This window comes from Oncorhynchus keta, chromosome 20 (genome assembly GCF_023373465.1).
Source record: "Oncorhynchus keta strain PuntledgeMale-10-30-2019 chromosome 20, Oket_V2, whole genome shotgun sequence".
Taxonomy (NCBI): Eukaryota; Metazoa; Chordata; class Actinopteri; order Salmoniformes; family Salmonidae; genus Oncorhynchus; species Oncorhynchus keta.
This window is the reverse complement of record NC_068440.1, coordinates 2,866,869-2,880,102: the sequence shown is the minus strand read 5'-3', so window position 1 is coordinate 2,880,102 and position 13,234 is coordinate 2,866,869.

Below are 13,234 nucleotides of genomic sequence, written 5' to 3'. Positions count from 1 at the left end.
ATATAGTCATAGACTGAATTGTACAGTTTCACGGCATTGTTAATGATGGTTGATGAGTATTACAATTGAATTAGTAGATCATAATAAACTGTAACGAGGTAGCTATGTGAGTAGATATAATATGTGGGTAGAATTCAAGTTACACACAATATTGATCATTATTTTGAATTATGTTTTCAGATTCTTGGCGACAGGAGACTACAGGACCATAGGATTCAGCTTACGAGTTGGACGGTCCACGGTGGCAGGCATTGCCCCCTCTGTGGCACAAGCCATTTGGGACTGTCTGGTTGGTGAATACATGCCTGTCCCCAAGGAGGAAGACTGGAGGGCCATCGCTGCCGAGTTCCTGAAGAGGTGGAATTTCCCCAACTGTCTTGGCTCCATTGACGAGAAACATGTAGTAATCCAGGTTCCACCGTGCTCAGGTTCGTAATTCTACAACTACAAGGGTACATATTCAGTTGTACTCTTGGCTGTCGTAGATGCCATCTACTATTTCCGTGTTGTCAATGTTGGTGCTTACGGCAAGGGCAGTGATGGCGGGACTCTCCGGGACACTGCCTTCGGCCAGGCACTTCAGGATAGCACCCTGGAGTTTCCACCACCTGCATCACTCCCTGGGGCTGAAGATCTGGGTCCTGTTCCCCACGTTTTATTCGGCGACGAGGCCTTCCCTTTAAGACCCAACCTCATGAGGCCCTACGCTGGACGCCAGCTGCCATTGCCAAAACCTGTAAGGATCTTTAACAAACGACTATCCTGTGCAAGGTTAGTTGTTGAATGCGCCTTTGGGATTCTGGCAGCCCGGTGGAGAATGTATTGGAGCGTGCTTGGGCTCAGCCCCTCAAATGTCGATGCTTGCGTGAAGGCCACATGAGTTCTCCACAACTACATGCAGAGGTAATTCCAGGAGCTGCTCCGGGTGGAGATGGCCACGCCAAATGGTCACCAACCTGATGTCACCAGGGCAGGTGCCAACAACGTCCCCGGGCAGGCACTGCAGGTGAGGGTGAAGCTGACCACCTACTACTCATCGCCAGCAGGTGAAGTCCCATGGCAGTATGCCGTGGAGTGAAACAGGTCTTTTAAGAGCCCCATAACAAAGGTTATTTTAAGAACCATCCACCATTGTCCATAAAATTGCATTTTCCCCCAGATTACTTTATGTATCATTGTCTCTCTTCATTTGGCAGCTATATTTAAGTGACATTTGGGAGTAAAAGACCACACCTTAACCCTTCCCTCTCCCATTAACGTCTGTATTATACACACCTGGCATGGTACACCAGGTGAGCAGGAGCACTAATTAAGGTTATACGACATACAGTTAGTATGATAACAAAGGGAAAGGGAAAGGGTAACCTAGGTAACCTAGGGTCCATACAAATAGTACAGTTTACCACCATGTTCACTGGCCTGACAAAATACAGGTGGGGGGAAAAAAACGAATTAGGAAGAGAATGTGTTTTTACTTTCATCTCGTCTTAGATCTGCAAAGGTGTAAGGAAGAAATAAGCAGATGAAGTCTAAATGAGATATTAATAAACAACTGAAACACCTGACTATGAAAACATCATTTAATTAGTATTCAAGTAATAGGAAAGAACATGATAGGTGTGTGTTGTAAAAATGTTTAAAAAAAATAGAACTATTGAAAGAGATGTGTGTGCGTGACAAAACATATATTTTTTAAATGAATGTGTAGCCTGTAATCTGTAAGATTATGTAGAGCATGTCTTTTTGGCACAACTGCAGACTGATACAGGGACTACTCATGAAGCCTAGACGTAGTAGGGGAACTTCAGGCATGGCCATAAAGAGCGAGAGGGCAGGTAACTGGAGATCTGAGGGACAGAGAGGAGTGGAGAAGAGGAGTGTGTGTCTCTCTGGAACAAGAAATCATATGTAGCCATAACACAGCTAAACAAACAAATGGCCCCTGGACGTCATGGACCAGTCGATAGAACTTAACTTCACAAACAGTTTCAACACCCTGGTTTTCAAGTGGTTTTAAATGAAATAAATATATTCACCTTTTGTCTTGTAGGAGACCAACAAGAGCATCTGGGAATTCTCCGGTGTGTGAGTTTCAATTCTGTCAAATCAGAAATCTATGTAACACTAATAATGAATGCTATCCTAAGACTTTAAAAACAAATGACTTTATGAATTGACCGAATTTAAACGGAACTGACATGTGTGTGAAAAGAAAGGTACAATGAGAGAGGTGAAAACAACAACTAGGACAACTCCTCTCCTCTTCCTGTCCTTCCTGTGAGCTGGTCGGCCCCGGCAACTCCTCTTCTCTTCCTGTGAGCTGGTTGGCCCCGGCAACTCCTCTCCTCTTCCTGTGAGCTGGTCGGCTAAATTCACTCCATCTCCAGAGGGGAAGAGAAAAACAACACATACAAGCTTAACAACATAAATCTCACCTTTTATGGTGTTATATTACCTAAATACTGCTTGTATAGTGTAGTTAGTGGCATAAATATTGGAACAGTGCGGCAAAGTTGGTAATACTCGCTGTTTACTCGTGGAATTTGTATTTCAGATCAAAAGATGAATATGACAGGCAAATATTTAGACAGCAAACTGTTGTTTTGGGATATTTTCTAACCTAGAAACAACAGCTATACATTTGCCTCATATTAATACTTTGATCTGAAATACCAATTAGCCTACATGAGTAGGCTAGTAGCCTACTTTGCTTCACTGTCGCAACACTTATGACACTACCTGTGATGTAGAGAAAACATTTTTTTACCATTGAACTCGGTTTGGAAAAGCTGCTGATACATTTGAACCTTGACTACCGCTTTTCTTTGCTGAGGCAGCCTCTTCAGTGTTGACATCAGGCTCATGGCAAAGAGGGTCTCTTCATCCTCCTTCCTGTGTGCATCAGGTTGGGCTGCATCCCTCTCGACGGCTTGGAGGAGCCTCTGCTGAAATGAGTTGAGTGGATCTGGGGGCTGGTACCTCCGATGACGCCTGGTGTGACGTTGTTCCTCTTCGTTTCTCTCCTTGTTTGTCTCCACGGCCACATCCTGTTCAACGAGGTCCTCAGTGGTCCCTTCCGTGAGGTTCATAATAATCTCAGGTGGTCATAGATCCAGAGGTGCTTCCTCCATTTCATCATCTTCCATGGCTGCACCAGTGGTGGTCATACTCGTGGATGATGTAGACGTTGTAGAGGGTCTCGCTCCTCCGGTGGAGGCGATGGTCGCACTTGTAGATGACGTTGAGGGTCTTGATGCACCGGTGGCGTCAACACTTGTGGATGACGGAGTAGAGGGTCTGGCTGTAAAATTGCCACTCGTTGCCCTAGGCACAATAAATGGATCCAGAAAAGAAAGACTGTGGCAGAAGTGCCAAGGCTACTGGCCTGAAGCTGCTGACCTGAAGCTGCTGACCCAGACCTCTTCTTCTCTTTCTCTGCCCTTCTCTCTCTCTGATACTTGTCCCTGAGTCCTCTCCACTTCTTCCTACAGTCTTCTTCTACATAGACGTGAACATGATAAGCCAAACCATTACCTAGCATAACTATAGTTATTAGATAGCTATCATGGACATGTCACCGACTGTACACACACGCACGGTTATCTGACCAAATTATCAGGGGTACAGTAGTATCTACCATTTCTATTACTATTTATCTGACATTCACACTCTTTCAAACATGATTATTTGGGAAAGTTATCAGGGGTAGTAACTAGCTTCATTTATATGACTATTTCTTCACACACACACACCTCATTGGCTAGGTTAGCAAGCCAGGTTAGCCACATCTAGCACAAGCTCACTACTAAACTGACCTGGCAATCCTACTATCGTGGACACGTGTCTCCAAGCAGCATTTTTTGTGATTATGTCCCTGTAACTGTCAAGCAGTTGTGTCAAAAAGACATGGTTTTGAGGATACTGTGAAAATGATTCTCTCCTCCATGTGTCCAACCGCATGCGACCAGTGCAAAAGGTACCTGCATCAGTATAGCTGCCCAGCTGTGCAAAAGGTACCTGCATCAGTATAGCTGCCCAGCTGTGCAAAAGGTACCTGCATCAGTATAGCTGCCCAGCTGTACAAAAGGTACCTGCATCAGTATAGCTGCCCAGCTGTGCAAAAGGTACCTGCATCAGTATAGCTGCCCAGCTGTGCAAAAGGTACCTGCATCAGTATAGCTGCCCAGCTGTGCAAAAGGTACCTGCATCAGTATAGCTGCCCAGCTGTGCAAAAGGTACCTGCATCAGTATAGCTGCCCAGCTGTGCAAAAGGTACCTGCATCAGTATAGCTGCCCAGCTGTGCAAAAGGTACCTGCATCAGTATAGCTGCCCAGCTGTGCAAAAGGTACCTGCATCAGTATAGCTGCCCAGCTGTGCAAAATGTTAAGCAGCAGTGATGCAATGACGCAATCGGTGTGTTCAAAAGCATAAGGTTTGCGACAGGCGTAAATAAAACATTATAAAAATGTTTTTATTTTGCTGGATTTGAACTTGCAACCTTTGGAATCAGAGGCAGATACTTACTCACTGTTGCCCCTCGTCGCCAGTTTCCACATCATCTCCCGACGTCCTCAGACATGGATGAACGTCAAATACTGACTTGTATCAAGGGTGACCTGGCTGAATTTTTGAATTTCTCATCAATCCAAGGGGATTTAACAGTTTTTGCATTCATTTTCATAATGAGTGTATGCTTATTAGTAACTGGAATAAGACATTTCATAAATGTGTCAAGGGCAGCATCTGGTTGCTCCTCATTACACAAGACAGACCAGCAAATATTCTTTACATCATCAACATAGAAATCACTACAAAACCACTTGTATGACCTCTTATACACTATATTACGCCCAGCCTTTGGATCTTGGGTTTTCCTAGATTATGGCTACTGTATTGTGATCACTACATCCAATGGATTTGGATACTGCTTTAAAGCACATTTCTGCAGCATTGGTAAAACTGTGATCAATACATGTTGATGATTTCATTCCTGTGCTGTTTGTAACTACCTTGGTAAGGTTGATTGATAACCTGAACCAGGTTGCTGGCACTGGTTACAGTTTGAAGGTATTTCCTGAGTGGACAGCTTGATGAAAGCCAGTCAATATTTAAGTAACCCAGAAAATATACCTCTGTTGAAGTCACACACTGTACATTATCAAGCATTTAACACAAGCCTGGTGCGTGGAGCCGGCACAGGTGGCACCAGACTGGTGACACGCACTGCAGAGCGAGTGTGGGGAGCTGGCACAGGACGTACCGGACTGGGGAGGCGCACTGGAGGCCTGGTGCGTAGATCCGGCACAGGTGGCACCAGACTGCTGACAGGATCTTCAGGTCGAATGTTATGCAGAACACACCTGCACAACATCTCTCTCATCTCTCTCTCTCCCAACTTCTCCATCGCCTCCCTGGCGGTCTCTGGCTCTTCAGAAAGAGTGCAGAGAGCCGGCACACATGGCACCGGACTGATGACACGCTCTTCAGCACGCCTGCGCTGCAGCCTACTACTCGCCAACATCATTCTCCGATATCCCTCCTCACATTGCTCCATCGACTCCCAGGCGGGCTCAGGCTCTCTCCTTGGGTCGACCGACCACTTCTCTATCGCCTCCCTGACGGTCTCTGGCTCTTCCCTCTGCTCAGCCGCCAGCTCCATGTGCCCCCTCCCCCAAAAATATTGGGGTTTCTGTGGCCGCTGTCCCCAGCGTCGTCACTATCCTTCCATGCTCCTTTGCGACTCCCGCCAAGGAAGGGTCGTGTCCTCCCATGACTTGCTCCCATGTTCAAAACTCCTTTACCTCGTGCACTGTTTGGCCCTCTTTATGGTGGGATATTCGGTCACGATTGTTGTACGAAACGGACCAAGGCCTGTTGAAGTGTGTTGAGTTCCACATATTTAATTACAGTGAAACTTCTTCAACAAACCAATAAACCAGCAACAAAACGTCACTACGTGGTGCAACAAGCACAAAACCAAACAATATCCCACAAACACAAGTGGGAGAAATGGCTACCTAAATCTGAGCCCCAATTAGAGGCAACGATTACCAGCTGCCTCTAATTGGGAACCATACAAAACACCAACATAGAAATATTAAACTAGAACACCCCCTAGTCACGCCCTGACCTACTACACCATAGAGAATCAAGGGCTCTCTATGGTCAGGGCGTGACATATAGCCAATATAAAGGAAGAGAAGCTTAGGCCTAACCCCAGCGAGATAGAGATAGATAGAGATAGAGATATGCCGGTGGCATGTTACGACACCAAAATGTCTTTATGTTAGATGGCTACTGCAGCTACTGGCTACTGCAGCATACTGTAGACATACAGAAGGAGGGTACTTTGTTAATTTTCCATCCAAATTTGCTTAAAGATATGCATTATATTTTTCGGAGTAACTATAGGAGTAACTCTGATAGGCCTGGGCGCACTGCCTTTATATCATAGACCTGCAGTAGCTAAAGCTTAATAATAGCAACACCATACTAAACCTTCACAAATGTTTCTAAACTGTTTTAGGATAATATCGAAAGTAAGTCAAGCCATTGTTTATAGGGAAATACAAGCAGAAAAGCAAATGTAAACCAGAGAAAAAACACACTACCCTCCCCTGTGCTCCTCCCCAAAAACAACAAAACCTCCCCAGAGCAAAAGAAAACCTCCTCTTTTTGGACCACCCCTCCCCCAAGTAAATTTCGATCTATCCCTAAGAGTGGTAAACTTGCCTGGTATTGGATGCAGGTATATGTTGTCCCCATGCACAGTGAGGAAGATGGTTTGGGAGGCAAAGAAAAAGGTCCAAAGTTGCGTAACCCTAGTTCTATGAGAATATGAGTGGGTCACAAGTATCCAATCACACAGCGTCTCTTGGAGACAGCCAGGTTGAGTGGTGAATGAGTTGAGCCCCTCTCCTTAATAAAGGGAGTCCCTAGCCTAAGTGAAATTTTGTTGGGCCTAAATTATTTTAGTTTTAAAGCAAGTTTTCTGCAATTCAACACATTTTGACGGAGAGAACATTTTGTAATTTTATAACTAATTTCATGCAATTATAACAGTTTTGCCATGGGGAGGAGAGAAAAATTAGCAGTTTTACATATAATCTCCTTCAATTCAACACATTTTGACAAAGGGTGGAGGGAAATGTTTGCCGTTTTTAATATGATATCTTAATGAGAGTGACTAACAAAATTAATGGGGGCCCTAGATAGCCGGATAGACTAATTTACCAATCTTAGACAATGTAGCTGATATGAGCTCATTGAGTGACTGACTGACTGACATAACAAGAGAAAAATTGCTGATGAACAAGCAAGCGAAATTGCACCTTGTGTATGTACGCACCCCGCTAACTAGCTAGCCATTTCACATTGGTTACATGTATTCTACTATTCTAACTCTCAACACCCCGACTGAGTTTCAAAAGTATTATTATTGTCACATTCTGACCATCGTTCTTGTGTGTTTTCCTTGTTTTAGTGTTGGTCAGGACGTGAGCTGGGTGGGCATTCTATGTTGTGTGTCTGGTTTGTCTATTTCTATGTTTGGCCTGATATGGTTCTCAATCAGAGGCAGGTGTTAGTCATTGTCTCTGATTGGGAACCATATTTAGGTAGCCTGTTTTGTGTTGGGAGTTGTGGGTGGTTGTTTCCGTGTCTGTGTTTGTTTCACCACACAGGACTGTTTTGGTTTTCACATGTATTGTTTTGTATATTTGTAATGTTTTTCCCGGTATTCGTCTTGATTAAAGATGTTTAACCCTAACCACGCTGCGTTACAATTATAATAATTTTGTATTTATAATTTTTGGGGGAAAATTGATCCGCGGCTTACAAAAGGGGGTAGTTGCCCATCCCTGATCCAAGTAAATGAGCGAATCGCGTACTGGACAAATGGTGGAGATACCCTTCTTCCTTAGAAGTGAAGGGCGGCGGGTGGAAAGCCATAAGGTGAAACAAACGTAATTGCCGCTGACCTAACACGGAACCCAAACCGGCTTCGCGCGTGCGCCATCGTGCATACATTTATTTTGCCCCCCCACACCAAACGCGATCACGACACGCAGGTTAAAATATCAAAACAAACTCTGAACCAATTATTTTAATTTTGGGACAGGTCGAAAAGCATTAAACATTTATGGGAATTTAGCTAGGTAGCTTGCACCTGCTAGCTAATTTGTCCTATTTAGCTAGCTTGCTGTTGCTAGCTAATTTGTCCTAGGATATAAACATTGAATTGTTATTTTACCTGAAATGCACAAGGTCCTGTACTCCTCCAATTAATCCACACATAAAATGGTCAACCGAATCGTTTCTAGTCATCTCTCCTCCTTCCAGAATTTTTCTTCTCTTGACTTTATATTGCGATTGGCAACTTTCATAAATTAGGTGCATTACCGCCACTGACCTATTTTGTCTTTCAGTCACCCACGTGGGTTTAACCAATGAGGAGATGGCACGTTGGTACCTGCTTCTATAAACCAATGAGGAGATGGGAGAGGCAGGACTTGCAGCGCGATCTGCGTCAGAAATAGAACTAACTTCTATTTTAGCCCTTGGCAACGCAGATGCTCGTGGGCGCGCGCAAGCAGTGTGGGTGCAATAATTGAATAATATAGATTTCTACATTTGTGATGCGTGACGCGAGCGGTGTAGTCAGCCTGTTAGGCATAAAGGTGAAGGTTAGGTAACCACGCAACCCAACCTCACATTCAATTCGTCTCACAAAAACACACTAAATTAGCTGAAATGCATTATGTACATATATGCACTAATTGAATGGGAGATTGTGTTGAACCATGTTACCTTGACAAACTGTAGGCACGAGTTGTAGGTTGACAGGACGTGCAGATCACTCAGTCGCTTTGCGGATGTAAGGGCAATCAGCAAAGCCATCTTGAAGGAGAGATATTCAACTCCCTCCAGCGGCTCAAAAGGTTGCTGAAAATTCACCTCAAGCACAATAGACATGTTCCAGATTGGAGCTAGAGGCGTGGAGACTGGGTGTAAGCGAAGCTCTCCCTTCATGAAACAACATAACAGAGGATGTTTCGCTACTGTGTTATTGTCGAAGATTACCTATATAACAGGCAGAGATAGCAGCTGAAAAGACCTTTACATTGAACGGTTTCTGGTCACACCACTTCTCACAAATGCGCATTCAGATTTATCATCTCTCAGGCCAGGCCCAGGGGGCCATGGATCCTGTGTTAAGGTGGGAAATCTCCCCGTTCGCGTGGGTCAAAAGATCCTTCCATAACGGTGGTTGCCAGGGCTCGTTGTAAAGCGGGAGAAGAATCTCCTGTAAAGCAGCAGAAGAATCTCCGCTAACCAAAACTTCTGGTCATCGAGGGGCTACCAAGGTGAGGGATAACATTTGTTCCCTTACTCTGTTTAGAGTGGGGGGAATCAAGCATAGAAGAAAACGGTAGGCACTAGTAATATCTTCAGTTTTCGGTTTGGCTATTTGTTTCAAGTCTATTAGTCTATAAATAAATCTCTTTGCCAACATTTGTCATCTCTCCCATGTCTTATTCGACGAGTAGTTGTTCTGAAATGTTTATATCTTGACTACATTTTACTCCCTCCTCTGTTTAATATAAGACACATACTATAACTATTGACTCTAGCCACAAAATTAAGGAAATTAGAAGGGGGGGGGGTTCGGCAAGGCCATTTTCTTGCCTGCCAAAATTCTCCCCTGGAGAATTGGGGGGAGATTTTCTGCACAATACTGGCAAACGATGAACTGTAAACTTGAAAGAGTCATGATTATACAAGCCTCTCTTTCACGTTGTTCACCATTATTGTAGCTGTCATTTGTGACTGAGACTTATAAAAGAGTTATTTAAACACTTTCCACCTGGCTACCCCTACCCCGGTCAACAGCTCTGTACCCACCAAAAGCAACTTGCCCAAGCCTCCTCCATTTCTCCTTCATCCAAATCCACATAGCTGATGGTCTGAAAGAGCTGCAAAATCTGGACCCCTACAAATCAGCCGGGCTAGACAATCTGGACCCTCTCTTTCTAAAATGATCCTCCACAATTGTTGCAACCCCTATTACTAGCCTGTTCAACCTCTCTTTCGTATCGTCTGAGATCCCCAAAGATTGGAAAGCTGCCATGATCATTCCCCTCTTCAAAGGGGGAGACACTATAGACCCAAAGTGTTACAGACCTATATCTATCCTACCCTTCCTTTCCAATGTCTTTGAAAGCAAAGTTAACAAACAGATCACCGACCATTTCGAATCTCACCATACCTTCTCCGCTATGCAATCTGATTTCCGAGCTGGTCACGGGTGCACCTCAGCCATGCTCAAGGTCTTAAACAATATCATGACCGCCATTGATATAAGACAATACTGTGCAGCCGTCTTCATCGACCTGGCCAAGGCTTTCGACTCTGTCAATCACTGCATACTTATAAGCAGACTCAACAGCCTTGGTTTCTCAAATGACTGCTTCGCAGATCACCGACCATTTCGAATCTCACCATACCTTCTCCGCTATGCAATCTGATTTCCGAGCTGGTCACGGGTGCACCTCAGCCATGCTCAAGGTCTTAAACAATATCATGACCGCCATTGATATAAGACAATACTGTGCAGCCGTCTTCATCGACCTGGCCAAGGCTTTCGACTCTGTCAATCACCGCATACTTATAAGCAGACTCAACAGCCTTGGTTTCTCAAATGACTGCTTCGCCTGGTTCACCAACTACTTCTCAGACAGAGTTCAGTGTGTCAAATTGGAAGGCCTGTTGTCCGGACCTCTGGCAGTCTCTATGGGGGTGCCACAGGGTTCAATTCTTGGGCCGCCTCTTTTCTCTGTATACATCAATGATGTCGCTCTTGCTGCTGGTGATTCTCTGATCCACTTCTAAGCAGATGACACCATTCTGTGTACTTCTGGCCCTTCTCTGGACACTGTGTTAACAAACCTCCAGACGAGCTTCAATGCAATACAACTCTCCTTCTGTGCAAATGCAAGTAAAACTAAATGCATGCTCTTCAACCGATCGCTGCCCGCAGCTGCCCGCACATCTAGCATCACGACTCTGGACGGTTCTGAATATGTGGACAACTACAAATACCTAGGTGTCCTTCCAGACTCACATTAAGCATCTTCAATCCTAAATGAAATCTAAAATGAGCTTCCTATTTCGCAACAAAGCCTCCTTCACTCATGCTGCCAAACATACCCTCGTAAAACTGACTATCCTACCAATCCTTGACTTCGGCGGTGTCATTTACAAAATAACCCCTGACACTCTACTCAGAAAATTGGATGCAGTCTATCACAGTGCCAACCGTTTTGACACCAAAGCCCCATATACTTCCCACCACTGCGACCTGTATGCTCTCGTTGGCTGGCCCTCGCTACATATTCGTCGCCAAACCCACTGGCCCCAGGTCATCTATAAGTCTTTGCAAGGTAAAGCTCCGCCTTATCTCAGCTCACTGGTTACCATAGCAGCACCCACCCGTAGCACGCGCTCCAGCATGTATATTTCGCTGGTCACCCCCAAAGCCATCTCGTCCTTTGGCCGCCTTTCCTTCCAGTTCTCTGCTGCCAATGACTGGAGTAAATTGCAAAAATCACTGAAGCTGGAGACTCATATCTCCCTCACTAACTTTAAGCACCAGCTGTCAGAGCAGCTTACAGATCATTGCACCTGTACATAGCCCATCTGTATATAGCCCATCCAACTACCTCACCCCCATATTGCTTTTCTTTTTTGCTCCTTTGCACCCCAAGTATCTCTACTTGCACATTCATCTTCTGCACATCTACCACTCCAGTGTTTAATTGCGAAATTGTCATTATTTTGCCACTATGGCCCATTTATTGCCTTACCTCCCTAATCTACTTCATTTGCACAAACGCTGTATATAGACTTTTCTATTGTGTTGTTGACTGTACATTTGTTTATTCCATGTGCAACTCTGTGTTGTGTGTGTCGCACTGCTTAGCTTTATCAGGTCGCAGTTGTAAATGAGAACTTATTCTCAACTGGTCAACCTGGTTAAGTATAGGTGAAATAAAAAAATAGACCAATGGCAGCTATGGCTACAGGCTGCATTTTGGATACACATGTTGTAGTGGGGTGTATATATTTCTGTTATTATATAAAGCCATGGTTGTTGATGTGTACAGCTAAATTTCAGATACATTTTTGTAAAGTTTTGTAATGAATAGTGTGTGGAAATTTAGCAAATTGACACACAGTAGTAGGACCAATCTACCTTACATTATTAAAGCTTTAAAGCAAGACTAGTTGTGCCCCCCCCATGGATTTGAAATGTCCCCTCACGCATCTCATCCTGGAGCCGGGTCTGTTGGGCCTGACGTTTTTTTCTTGTTAACGTTACGACTATGGAAATGCTTGTATCACACCCCGGAGTAATGGCTGAAATGGGCTCAATTGAGTGCATTGTCTTTCCGTGGCATCTATAAGAACGCTAAAACTTTGTCTCGGAGTAAACGCATTGTCTTGACACTTACAGTGTCTTCGGAAAGTATTTAGACCCCTTGACCTTTTAGTTACGTTACAGTTACAGCCTTATTCTAAAATGGATTAAAATGGTTTTTTCCCCTCATCAATCTACACACAATACCCCATAATGACGAAGCAAAAACAGGTTCTTAGAAATGTTTGCTAATTTTTACAAATAAAAAACGTAAATATTGCATTTACATAAGTATTCAGACCCTTTTCTCAGTACCTATTTGAAGCACCTTTGGCAGCAATTACAGTATTGAGTCCTCTTGGGTATGATGCTAGAAGCTTTGCACACCTGCATTTGGGGAGTTTCTCCCATTCTTCTTTGCAGATCCTCTCAACCTCTATCAGGTTGGACGGGGAATGTCGCCGCACAGCTATTTTCAGGTCTCTCCAGAGATGTTCGATCGAGTTCAAGTCCGGGCTCTGTCTGGGACACTCAAGGACATTCAGAGCATTATCACGAAGCCAGGTGAACCTTCGCCCCAGTCTGAGGTCCTGAGCACTCTGGAGCAGGTTTTCTTCAAAGATCTCTCTGTACTTTGCTCCGTTCATACTTGCCTCTGTCCTGACTAGTCTCCCAGTCCCTGCCACTGAAAAACATCCCCACAGCATGATGCTGCCACCACAATGCTTCACCATAGGGATGGTGCCAGGTTTCCTTCAGACGTGACGCTTGGAATTCAGGCCAAAAAGTTCCATCTTGGTCTCATCAAACCAGAG